Genomic DNA, 13,015 nt, shown 5'->3' with positions numbered 1-13,015 from the left:
ACAAGTTTTAAGCCTGTAACTTGTATTATTTCTTGAAGTGTATTTCTCCAGTTTGGCCAGGAGGTGGTGCATATTTATGTTTAAAGTTGTTACAGAGAACTGACGTGACAGTTCCCTCTTTAGTTAACACAGATAAGAGGTAACCTGCAGTGATGTGGCCAGTTATTTTTAAAACTTGTTGTCCTGGGCTCTGATTACTCAGGAGCTCAATTCATCTAGAATGTACTGCTTTTGCTCCAGTCTTAGCCAGGGAGAAAATAGAGAAGGATCTCTTTGCGGAGGCCCTGTGAAAAGTTATATTTGATAACTTGTGAGCAGCTATATGTCCTGATCTCCCCAGGTACTATTTAGATAGTAAACAAATGTTTAGTTAGTGTTATAATTAATCCATATTTCAGTTATCTGTTACTGTTTGCTCATTGCACCTTTTCTGTTCATTGTTCTAATTTTTTCATGACAATAAACATTTTTTTAGTTTATTGCCTCTGCTTGTCTGGATTGACTAAGAATTCTGGTGGTTTGTGTGTTGGGTCTGTGAGTGTTCTCTGGCAACTGTGAGACCACTGGGAGTGTGGCCACAGTAACCTAGAAATCACTGGGGTTAATTTGAGAGCGGGAGACTTGCCTAGAGGTGGTTGGGACCCAGCTGGTGGGAGAAGGGTGCTAGTGGACAGCACAAATGGCAGGTGTAGGCGGACCTGAGCTGTGCTGGGAATAGACCCTCTAAGTGGTCGCAGGGAAGCCCAGGCAGGTGGCTAGGCATTTTATGACAGTCTAGCATGCTTTTTTTGGGTGAACAAATTGAGGCGCCATTTATAGAATTCAGTCTGTAAAGGATTTGATATACTTCCACAAATGATTTTATATTTATTATAAGCAGGAACTTTCTGTGTTCCTAGTGAGCTCATAATCTAAGAGGCTCTTAGCACTACAGGGGGAAATTCTATGGTTTTTTTTTTACTAAAGCTTAGCTCGAGTTATCTGCAGCAGGGCCCATAGGAATAAATTGGGCCCTGCTGCAGATAAATCGAACTAAGCTTTAGTAAAAGACCCCCTGTAATTGGTGCTGAAAAAAATCACATAGCAGTGTTCTATAAACCATGCCTAAAGTTAGACACAGTTTATAGAATAGTGTTTAAGCCCAGGGATCATGCCTACATTTAGACTCAGCACATAATTAAAAGTCATGCCCCCGATTTGCTCCAATCCACTCATGGGCCTCCCATTTCCGCAACCCCTTTTATGACTTGTACGTAAACTTTAGGCACGGGTCCTGCACCTAAATTTACACGCATCTATGTTAATTGAATCAAATTAGTGCCAATAATTGCTTGTTATAAAGCCAATTATTGGCACTAATTACCTCATTGTTTAATTAAAATGTGTGCGTAGCGTGGCTTCTCGTCATTTTCAATGGAAAGCGAACCCACACAAAATAGATCAACAAATTTAGTGGGCATTTTCAAGGTCATTTTAATTGACTGCACATCAAATTCTAGCAGACTATCATGTTAATTCATCTTGTTCAGGATAACTTGCTTTGGAAATACAGACCAATGATGTCCCTTAATATAGAACTTCAGTACACACATTTATGCCAGCTCTATGGCTGTATCTTATAAGCATGTATTTTCACTGTTATGCTACACCCGTTTATTGAATAGGCTTCCACCAGGCACCCAGTCTAGTAGGATGCTAATTTCCACAAAGACACCTACTTTATGCATTCAACATAGGCACCTATGTGCCTTTATAATAGAAGCACCCAGAACCAGCCCCAAAAGTTCGCAAACACAACACAGAAATGTATACCGTGTTCCAAAGATGATATAAATTTATACGTGTAATTGCCGATTGATTTTCTGCTCTTGCTAGACCTCTAGCACTTTATGTTGGTTGTTTGAGAATCTGCAGTTAGCGTATAAAAGTTTGGCTGGTCCCTACTCTTATTGATGACATCAGCAGCAGGGTCCTATAAGAGACAACTTCAACCTGCTTGATTCAATAATAAATAATAAAACAAGAAGCAGTCAAGAAAGCCAATGATGTATTGCTTTTGGCAGAATTGCTATAAAGAATCTAGACAAGATCTTCCAGTGCAGAGCTGTATCTCTGCATACAAAGACTTGACTCGTCCAAGCCACGGTATTTTCAAAAATGTCATATGGATGTGAAAGTTGGACAGTGAAGAAGCAAGACAGGAAGAAAATTGTTGCTTTCAAATTATGGTGCTGGAGAAGAATACTGTGTATACCATGGAATGCCCAAAGAATAAATCAATCGGTATCGGAGATCAAACCTAAGATTTCCTTAGAAGCCCAAACGGCAAGGCTTTCATACTTCAAACATATCCTGCAAAGAGACAGATCATTAAAGAAAGTCATCATGCTTGGCAAGGCTGAAGTTCAATGCAAAAGAGGAAGACCAGCAATGTGATGGACTGATAGAATAACAACAGCTGTGGATGCCACTCTATCAATGATTTGCCACCTGACTGAAGACCACATTTCAGAGTAACAATCCAGAGGGTCACTATGAGTCAACACTGACTTGATGGCACTGAAAACGTAGACCCTGGTATAAAAAAAAGGGCTGAACCCCCAAATTTATGCTCCTATTTTAGGCTCCTAAATTTGTGGCGCATTTAGAAGACTAAGGAAGCCCATGGAGGAAAGATAAGAGGGGGTTGTATCCAGCATTGCTTGTAATCATCCTTTTACATGTGTTATTCTGTCACACCTCATTCAGTGTGTTAGAGTTTGTGTGGTTGGCAATCAGTGCAGATGACAAAACAAGAACTGTCTTTCTAGTTACCAATGTGATAAACCTAGGACCAGGTACAGGAATATGTTGGCCTATGCAAAATGTGAACAGAAACTCATATTTGGCTAACAGGCACGTTGACCATCCTGTGGGTGATATGAGGAACATGTGGTTGTTTAGGCTATTCAATGTGTGTCCTATTACAGCCCAGGCACCTACAGATCTGAATTTATAGCCCTGCATCCGATCTGACATACCTTACTATCAATACCCCTCATGCACATGTTGCTTCGATTCCCCATATATCTCTTTGTCTTTGTACCGCCCTTGAAGTCTGGGACACGGCACAGCTCATTGCAGTATATGGGGTGACTATGAGGCATATTTTCAAAGCACTTAGCCTTCCAAAGTTCCATAAAAACCTATGGAACTTTGGAAGGCTAAGTGCTTTGAAAATATGCCTATATAGCTGTTGCAGTGTGTACTGTACGGGGTATTATCTGGAATGATACCTGGGTGTGTTTTTCTCCACACGAGAGTACATTGGTGAGGCTTGGTAATGCCAGGCACGAGGTCAGAGGTTAGATGGGGGTCAGAGATATATGGAACACATGGTTTTTTTTTGTTACATTTGTACCCCGCGCTTTCCCACTCATGGCAGGCTCAATGCGGCTTACATATTGTATACAGGTACTTATTTGTACCTGGGGCAATGGAGGGTTAAGTGACTTGCCCAGAGTCACAAGGAGTTGCCTGTGCCTGAAGTGGGAATCGAACTCAGTTCCTCAGTTCCCCAGGACCAAAGTCCACCACTTTCTTCAGCCAGCTGCTGTTTGATGCTGCATAACAATAGGGGTTTCTCCCAGCACAACCTTCTGAAGTGTGCCTTTAGGACTTCAAACTCTCGCCATGTGTGGAATCTTCTGAAGGAGCATTGTGACAAGGATATACTCATTAAAAAGCCCTTCCCATGTGTTTATTCCTGTCATACCTAGGGTGCAGCTTTCTGTGGAATGACAGTTGCAAGTTTTGTTAAGGGGCCCCACGTGTGTTGTTGCCTCTATGACCTAGTGTGTAATATGGAATGGTTGTAGTCATAGGCATCCCTTGGCACCCACCTATCATTTACTCCTCTTTACAATGGCTAACAACTTTCAAAAATTCACTTTAAATATCAATCAACCATTACGTGAAAAGCTGCACTGGCTTCCTGTGAAGGACGGCATCGTGTTCAAGACCTGCGCATTGGTGCACAAAATCATCTATGGAGATGTCCCTTCCTATATGGACACTCTCGTTGACCTGCCGCCCAGGAACTCCCGAAGATCGGCCCGCTCGTACCTCAATCTCCATTACCCTGCTCCCCGTGGCCTCAAATATAAGACCATCTATGGCTCTTCTTTCCCTTATCTCAGCAGTCAACTGTGGAATGGGCTGCCATGAGAGTTCAAATTAACATCAGACCACCCGACCTTCAAGAAGCGCCTCAAGACCTTCCTTTTTGGCAGAGCATACGCCACGAGCCCTACAGGAGCCACACCCTTTTAGCCCGCAGCTCACTCTGTGATGACTTATCACCTACCCTCTCTTCCTTTTCCTCATCAGTTCTTTCTCTCTCCCACCTGTGACCTTGTCTACCGTACTTTGTACTATTGATATTGTTGTTTGCTTATTAACTACTGTACGCCACATTGAGCCTGCCAATGGGCGGGAATATTGTGGGATATAAATGTCATAAATAAAATAAATAAATAAAATCAAACAAACAACAGCAGAGTATGATAGTAATAGAGAGGAAAAAGCCTCAGAACCCCACCTTCACTCTACTTAGCAACAGGAATTAACGGGCAAGAACATCGTAGGCGTAAAAAACCTCCCCATTGAAACTATTCAGGCTTTGTGCAATGCCGATTTACTGGTAACCCACAAAAATGATTATTTCAACAAGTGACTTATCTTTAAAACAAAGTGCTTTAAAGATTTTTTGCTGTAGACCCCACCAACTGTGGCCAAAGTTTCACCTGTGGTTGTTTCAAGGTGTCCAGGATCATTTGTCTAAAAAACATAACAATGAGTGTCCAACTTAAAAAACATATAAAATAAATTATTGGTGCTTAAATATATCAGTAATCCAGATTAAAAAAAAAATACCTAAAATATTGCTTAAAAAGTCAAGTACTTGCCAGCATATTGCCAGCATCACCAGGTTCCCCTAACATGGTCGCAGGGCACCTTCTCTTTTAAAACTGAAAATAATGATGTCATTTCCTGTGCTGTGCTCACTGTATATTGTACATCAGAAGAAGCTTTTCCACTCAGTCTTCTGGTTTGATCATCTCGGTTCTTCAGTGTTTAAATCAAAGATCCATTGTTGTTCTCTTTGTAATAAAAGCTTCTCCTTTTGACCTACAAGTGCATCCACTCCGCAGCTCCTCAGTACCTTTCCGCTCTCATCTCTCCCTACACTCCTCCCCATGAACTCCGTTCGCTGGGTAAATGTCTCCTGTCGTCCCCCTTCTCTCCCACTGCTAACTCCCGGCTCCGTTCCTTCTATCTCGCTGCTCCCTATGCCTGGAATAGACTCCCTGAGCCAGTACGTCAGGCTCAGTCTCTGGCTGTCTTCAAGTCTAGGCTTAAAGCCCACCTCTTTGCTACTGCTTTCGACTCCTAACCATGACTCTCTTACTCAACACCCTCACTTATCACCCCTACCACTGCAATTTCCCCACCCCTAGCTGTCTGTTCGTCTGTCCAATTTAGATTGTAAGCTCTGTTGAGCAGGGACTGTCTTTTCATGTTCATCTGTACAGCGCTGCGTAAGTCTAGTAGCGCTATAGAAATGTTTAATAGTAGTAGTAGTAGTACTTCTATGGATTAGTCACGCCCTCCTGTACCTGATCAATAACACTACAAAGTAGAGAAGAAAAAGTAGGCTTATTCATGATACAATATTCCACTAATGGAGCCTGTTATGATTAAGGCAGCTTTTATATTCAGCTAGTCGTACCGGTGAGCAGGAGATTTTTATTGAAATATCCAAGTACATGTGACCCTGACTTTGTAATTTATATGATCATTTTATCTGCCCAAAGTTTTGCATAGCCCCAACAATCCACCTCACCAATCCATCCAGTTATGAAAGTCCACCTTCTAACAATATCATAACTAAACTATGTAAGCCACATTGAGCCTGCAAATAGGTGGGAAAATGTGGGATACAAATGCAATAAATAAATAAATAAACGCGTTCATTCAAGATACAACTAGTTGAGCATCAAGGCTGCCTTAACCATGAGAGAAGACAAGCTCCAATAGTAGAACATTGTATCATGAATAAGCATTCTGTTGTTGTGTTATTGATCGGGCAAAATTAGGTTCCCTCCTGGCCAACGTGACAATTATGTAAGTTATGCTCATTAAAAGGGGTGTTGTGTGGTGTGAACCAGAAACAGAAGCTTGAGGCCCCTTGCAATTGACACAGTGAATGTACAAAGTACATATCATGAGCTGTCCATTTCGACCATCCATCATATATCGTTTCCGAACATTTAGTCATGCTTGACCTTCCAATTTTTGCAAGGGCCTGCCATGCATCCACCATATTTTTTTGGCCATCCATTGTCAATTTCAGACACCCTTGGACATTCATCTCTTGGTTTCTGCTCATTGGAGGTCTATTTTGGCTTTTGTACATCCCTTTTTAGTCCCATTCCACATTTGGGCATTTAGCTTATTTTGAATATCAGGGTCTATGTCTTTATAAAATGGTACCCGGTCAAAATAGCCCCGACAAAAAAGCTCCCGACATAGTAGCCCCTGACAAAACAGCCACTGTCAAAACGGCCTGCCCACAATATAGCCCTTGACAAATTAACCTTCCCCCCCCCCCCCCCCCCCAACAAAAGGGCCCGATCAGGCTGCCCAGAATATGGCACTGCATTTTTTTTCCTAATAATCTTACCTTGCCAAACAGGATAAGGTTGGTAAAACTATGAAAATGATGACAATATTGGGTTTTTTTAAATTAGCATGTTGATGGAAGAATAATTTCCTTAAACAGCAGAATAGATCAGTTGGTACGGTAGCTATAGAAATTTGTTTATTTCTATATGCTTTATACAATACAATGCTGGTAGGAGCCTTTATCAGTGAAGATTTCACTTGTAGATTATCATCCTTTTTTGTGATGTGTTATTTTTTTCTAGGGGGCTATTTCGTCAAGGGTTATTTTGTGGGAGGGGTCATTTTGTCAAGGGCTATTTTGTTACAAGGCTGTTTTCTCAGGGCTATTATGTCGTGGTGCCTTATAAAATAGCATCCAAGACCTGCAACGATCATGGCTAAAGTGCAGCCACATATACTAGCTTGGGAGATAGTATAAAACACATATGCAGTTCGGCCTGCATGCTGTCCAAACTCCGTGAATGCGGCTACACTCAAGATGCGTGCAAGTAAGTGCAGCCATTCTCCTTGTCAACTTCATACATGTGTACACCCTGTGGGGTCATCCTATATAATAATTCTCACCTCCAACATTCTGAGGCTGCCTGGAACCATTGTTTCCGCTGGAGGTGGTGTCCCTCATGTAGTAGATAATAGTGACGTCACACAACCCACACCAGATTGGCCAGTAGAAGGGAGAGGGGCGGAGCCACAGTACAGGGAGCAGCGAATCAGCACAACACTGGGAATGCACAGCAGCAGGAACAGAAGCCTCTCTCGCACAATCACTCTCACATACACTCTCTCAAACATACACACTCAGAGGAAAACCTTGCTAGCGCCCGTTTCCTTTCAAACAGAAACGGGCCTTTTTTACTAGTCATTTTATAAAAGCCGAGCACAAAACAGATATAAATATCCCCAAACTGGGTACTTTTTTGAAGACGACGTAGCGCTCCCCCCCCCCCCCACACACACACACTTACACAGGAAGAGTGTTGAGATCGATTCGTAAAAGGACAGACCCAGCCAGACCTGGATTTACTTCTGCAGCGTGCACGGACGCGCAGCTCCAGTTCCACAGAGACGCCAGGCAGAAAACCAGGAGTGACCTAGCCTGTCCTTGAGATGGGCTAGGCAGCCTCGAGGTAGCCGGACACTTTGCACTGCATTTGGAACACAGGCTAACATTTCAGACCTTGGAAGGTACAACTGCAGCCAGGCAGTTCTCGCCCCTTCAGGCTGAAAGAAGAAAAGAACGACAATGGAAACACAGCCCGCACCAACTGCAGGCAACATTCTGTAACTTGTCCTTAGAACAGACAAAAAAAAAAAAAAAAAACCTTCTTTCTTTGGTCTGATCTACAAAAGGTTCTTCAGAATACTGCAGGTGTTGGTGTCACCCATCCTGTTGACTTGGCCCGAGGTGTTTTTAAAGAGTCCATATATTCACATAACTGCTGCTTACTAATAATAGGACGTGACCAAAAGTGCCAAGTAATCTCTGTGCTGTGGTATTTTTTTTTTTTATCTCACTAGTTCAGAGAACCACATTGACAGATGATGGATCTATCACAGCTAGTCTTTTGTCTGGAAAACATAACGTCACTTCGCTGGCGGCCGGGGGGGGGGGGGGGGGACACTGCGATCGACTATTTTTACGCACATGCCACATTTTAATATTAACATGGGTAGTAGCCCAGTCTTTCACTGTCACCTGCGTTGGGTAATACACTGGACCTGCAATTAGCATTATCTTGGGCATTATTTAGATACCATCACGCTTTTTTAAACTTTACAAGCTACCCAGAAGAGAGAGATGAACTGAGCATCTGAGGACTCATATACAAGCATCTAAAAACAATCCATGTGCAGTAACTTCAGGAATGTAATTCTCAGTGGCTGCCAGGGGATGAATATGTCATAAAAGTGCCGTCTTCCCTGGAGGTTTCTATGACTTAACTATTATTCCCCCCCCCCCCCCCCCCCAGCTCCCAGAGTTTGAGTCAGCCAGTGGTCTGAACAGCTACTTCCCTTAGGAAGCCCTGCCCCAGCCCTCACAAAGTCCAGAGGATTGATTCCAGAGCTTCCCCACAGCAGAAGTGAATCCTCTCCAGGGCAGCAGGTATGTAATCGTGTGGCACGGGGGAAATGTACAGGTTGCTGGGATTATGCCTCTGTGGAGAGAGCGGTGCACTGTGCGTCTGCTACTGCTCCTACACCACTGAGTTAAAAACCAAAGACAGCAGGACACTTCCTAATGCAGAGACACGTTCTAAGGGATGGGAAACAGTCGTAGGGTGTTAATATTTAGACCATACATATATCCCCAGGGGATAGTGCTCTAAAGAAAGTCCTCTGAGAGTTTTGCTGTACAGGGAATTAGGTGACAGCAAAATGGAATACTGCAAAAAATATGAAAACTTAATTTAAAAAAAGATTATATGGTTTATGTAGTAGAATGAAGCAAATGGTAAGGATTCTCTGCATTCTAACAGACCGGGAGAGTGTCCTAGGGCAGACTACAGCTAACATACAGTGTGCAAAGTCTGCAGACATACCGTAGGAGGGTGAAAAATGGCTGTGTTGGGCTTTTTATTGTTTTAATTTTCTTGTGGTGAATAAAGTTTGGGTGATGGACGTTCTTCATTGCTCTGCTGTATATACGCAGTGTCTGGAAAAAAACAGGACTCCTTACATAGTTTCAAAATACTTTGCAATTGTTTAAACCTTTAGTATGACCTTTGAAAACACATTCTTTTAATTTTGGGGGGTTTTTTCTTAGTAAATTCATAGTTTGTGGTCAGTGTCCTCTTTCAACCTTGACACATTCACAAAGTCTTCAACGCCACTGAGCAGTTGGCTCAAGGAATTCTGGGGTTTCGTTAATTAAGTGAGCAATTGACTTGCGAGCTCGATGTGCTGGAAGTCCATCCTGTTGAATAATAAAGTACTCGGATAATGCCTCGAATTTCAGGCAAAAGTTTCTGCTGAAGTAGGACATTTCCGGGTTACTTCTGAAAATGTTGGGGGGGGGGGGGGTCTAATTTTTTCTGGACTCCATGTATATGTATATATATATATATATATATATTGGTACTTCTGAGGCAATTTTATTTAAGTTTTTGAGATTGATGGAAGTTTGAAATTTGGAATCAAATTACAGCCTATAACCTTTTTCTTAAATTGCCTTTAAGTAAATTAGACATGGAGGGGCATAATCGAACGGCCAAATAGCTGGCAGGCCATCTTTTTTTTGCTAATACGGTTGGGCCCGGCCAAATGTCAGAGTTCGCCGGGTTTGAGATGGCCGGCATCGGTTTTCGGCCATAATGGAAACTGATGCCGGCGATCTCAAACCCGGTGAAATCCAAGGCATTTGGTCGTGGGAGGAGCCAGCATTTGTAGTGCACTGGTCCCCCTGACATGCCAGGACACCAACCGAGCAACCTAGGGGGCACTTCTAAAAATAAAAAAAAATAAAAATAGCTCCCAGGTGCATAGCTCCCTTATCTTGGGTGCTGAGCCCCCCCCAAATCCCCCCAAACCCACTCCCCACAACTCTACACCATTACCATAGCCCTTATGAGTGAAGGGGGGCATCTACATGTGGGTACAGTGGGTTTTGGGGGATTTTGGAGGGCTCCCATTTACCAAGGTTACCATATGGCTCCAGAAAAAGGAGGACGGATTGAGCCAGCCGGGTTTTACTTCCATTGCTTTCAATGGAAGTAATTGAGCCAGCCGGATTTTACTTCCATTGCTTTCAAAGCAATGGAAGTAAAACCCGGCTGGCTCAATCTGTCCTCCTTTTTCTGGAGCCATATGGTAACCCTACCATTTACCACCACAAGTGTAACAGGTAGGGGGGGATGGGCCTGGGTCCACCTGTCTGAAGTGCACTGCACCCACTAAAAACTGCTCCAGGGACTTGCATACTGCTATCAGGGAGCTGCGTATGATATTTCAGGCTGGCATAGAGGCTGGCAAAAAATGTTTATTAATTTTTTTGGGGGGTGGGAGAGAGTTGGTGACCACTGGGGGAGTAAGGGGAGGTCATCCCCGATTCCCTCTGGTGGTCATTTGGTCAGTTCGGGTTCCTTTTTGAAGCTTGGTCGTGAAAAAAAAGGGACCAAGTACAGCCGGCGAAATGCTCTACAAGCCTGGCTTTTTTTTTCCATTATCTGGCGAAACCGGCCATCTCGTGAGCATGCCCCCATCCTGCCTTCACTAGCCTACCAACACGTCCCCAAGTTTCGCCGGCTCTGCGACGGAAAGCAGTTGAACCCGGCCAAAATCAGCTTTCAATTATATCAATTTGGCCGGGTTCAGGGATCGCTGGCCATTTCCCGATTTGTGTCGGAAGATGGCCGGCGATCACTTTCGAAAATGAGCTGGATAACTAACCAATTTTGTGAATTTTTCACATAGGAGTTCTGTTGTGGAATATGCCCCTCGCAGGCACAGGTTCAGCCTTGACTTTACCCCTGTTAAGTAGTTAAAGGATAATCCTGTGTAGATCCAGGACGTCTCTTCTTCCATTCACTCAGGCATGCTGGCAGCAGACCCTCAGAAGCAAAGCTGAGAAAAGTTACTGGTCAATATTCAAAACGATTTAACAGGCCAGAAGCAGCTACTGACCGGTTAAATCCCTTTTTTTGGAGCTATCCGCTAATTTTCAGCGTGGGATAAACATAAAGGAATCCTGTTCAGAAGGAATGGATCCTAAGGAGCTTAGCCGAGATTGGGTGGCAGAGCCGGTGGTGGGAGGCGGGGAAAGTGCAGACTTATACGGTCTGTGCCAGAGCCGGTGGTGGGAGGCGGGGCTGGTGGTTGGGAGGCGGGGATAGTGCTGGGCAGACTTACACGGTCTGTGCCCTGAAAAGGACAGGTACAAATCAAGGTAAGGTATACACAAAATGTAGCACATATGAGTTTATCTTGTTGGGCAGACTGGATGGACCATGCAGGTCTTTTTCTGCTGTCATCTACTATGTTACTTAACTGATTAAATTTGCCACTGAAAATCGGCAGTTAGCACCTAAGTGAAAATCGACTCTTTGGGGGAGGGCATTCCGGGGCTGATATTCAGCACTTAGGGTCCCTTTTACTAAGGCATTCCAAATAGTGGCCTGCGCTGGTGTAGGGGCGTGTTTTGGACATGCGTGGGTCCATTTTTCAGCGCACCTGGAAAAAGGCATTTTTTAAAATGTGTCTGAACATGGATGTGCGGCAAAATTAGAAACCAGTGCACATCTATTGTCAGCCTGAGACCTTACCACCACCCAATAACAGCAGTAAGGTCTCACGCACTAACTGGGTAGGAAGCATTAGTGCGTATAAACTGCCGATTACTGCCAGGTAAGCGCCACGTGATAGAAAATAGAAAATATTTTCTACCGCATGTTGTGGACGCACGTCAAAAATGGAATTACCACCCGGGCGTTAGTTCCAATTTGACGCACGTTTCATGCGCGTAGGTGCCTACACGCCTTAGTAAAAGGGCCCCTTAACTGGCCAGGGTAATCATAAGTACATAAGTATTGCCATACTGGGACAGACCGAAGGTCCATCGAGCCCAGCATCCTGTTTCCAACAGTGGCCAATCCAGGTCACAAATACCCCGGCAAGATTCCAAAAATGTACAAAACATTTTATACTGCTTATCCCAGAAATAGTGGATTTTTCCACAAGTCCATTTAATAACAGTCTATGGACTTTTCCTTTAGGAAGCCGCCCAAACCTTTTTTAAACTCCGCTAAGCTAACCGCCTTTACCACATTCTCTGGCAACGAATTCCAGAGTGAAGAAAAGTAGGACGGCATAAACCACAGTCCTATCTTTATGTGATAATCCATGGCCGGTAAAGTGCTTAATATCAACTTAACCAGCTATGTGTTAGCCGGCTCCTCAAAAATCAGAAATTCGGGGGGGGGGGGGGTCTTTTACGGAGCGGCGGTAAGCCCACCGCTCGCTAATGCAGAAATACCGCTGACCCATTTTCCATTAAAACATTTTTACCCTGTCATAATGAAAATCTGCAGTTAAAATGGATAATGCACAATCTACAATATGTCTAAATTCTAAATTTAAAATGTAGCTGATGAAAATAACCCAACACAGTAGAACAATTACATAGGCGAGAGTATAGTAAACTGAAACAGAGACCTCGGCAGTGACTCGTTTCATACCAGGAACACTGCCCGACAACTCACCAATATCCATCATTGGTCTCAAAATCATTCACAGTCACTCACTTTAATCAATATCAAACATTCTTTATATGAAAAATTATGTATATAAAAATAAT

At 43.4% G+C, this 13,015-nt stretch overlaps 1 protein-coding gene across 1 annotated transcript in view; it reads left to right on the top strand.

The window, feature by feature from the left end:
- The first annotated feature begins 8,727 nt into the window (after nucleotides 1-8,727).
- Nucleotides 8,728-13,015, top strand: part of LRRC32 (leucine rich repeat containing 32) — a 67,865-nt gene continuing 63,577 nt past the window's right edge. Inside the window, exon 1 of the mRNA XM_030200056.1 lies at nucleotides 8,728-8,830. The gene's annotated coding sequence lies outside the window, so the exon portion shown is untranslated. The remainder of the gene's footprint in view (nucleotides 8,831-13,015) is intronic.

This window comes from Microcaecilia unicolor, chromosome 4 (assembly GCF_901765095.1).
Source record: "Microcaecilia unicolor chromosome 4, aMicUni1.1, whole genome shotgun sequence".
Lineage (NCBI taxonomy): Eukaryota > Metazoa > Chordata > Amphibia > Gymnophiona > Siphonopidae > Microcaecilia > Microcaecilia unicolor.
The sequence above is the reverse complement of the archived record's forward strand: the minus strand, read 5'-3'. Positions and strand labels throughout refer to the sequence as shown.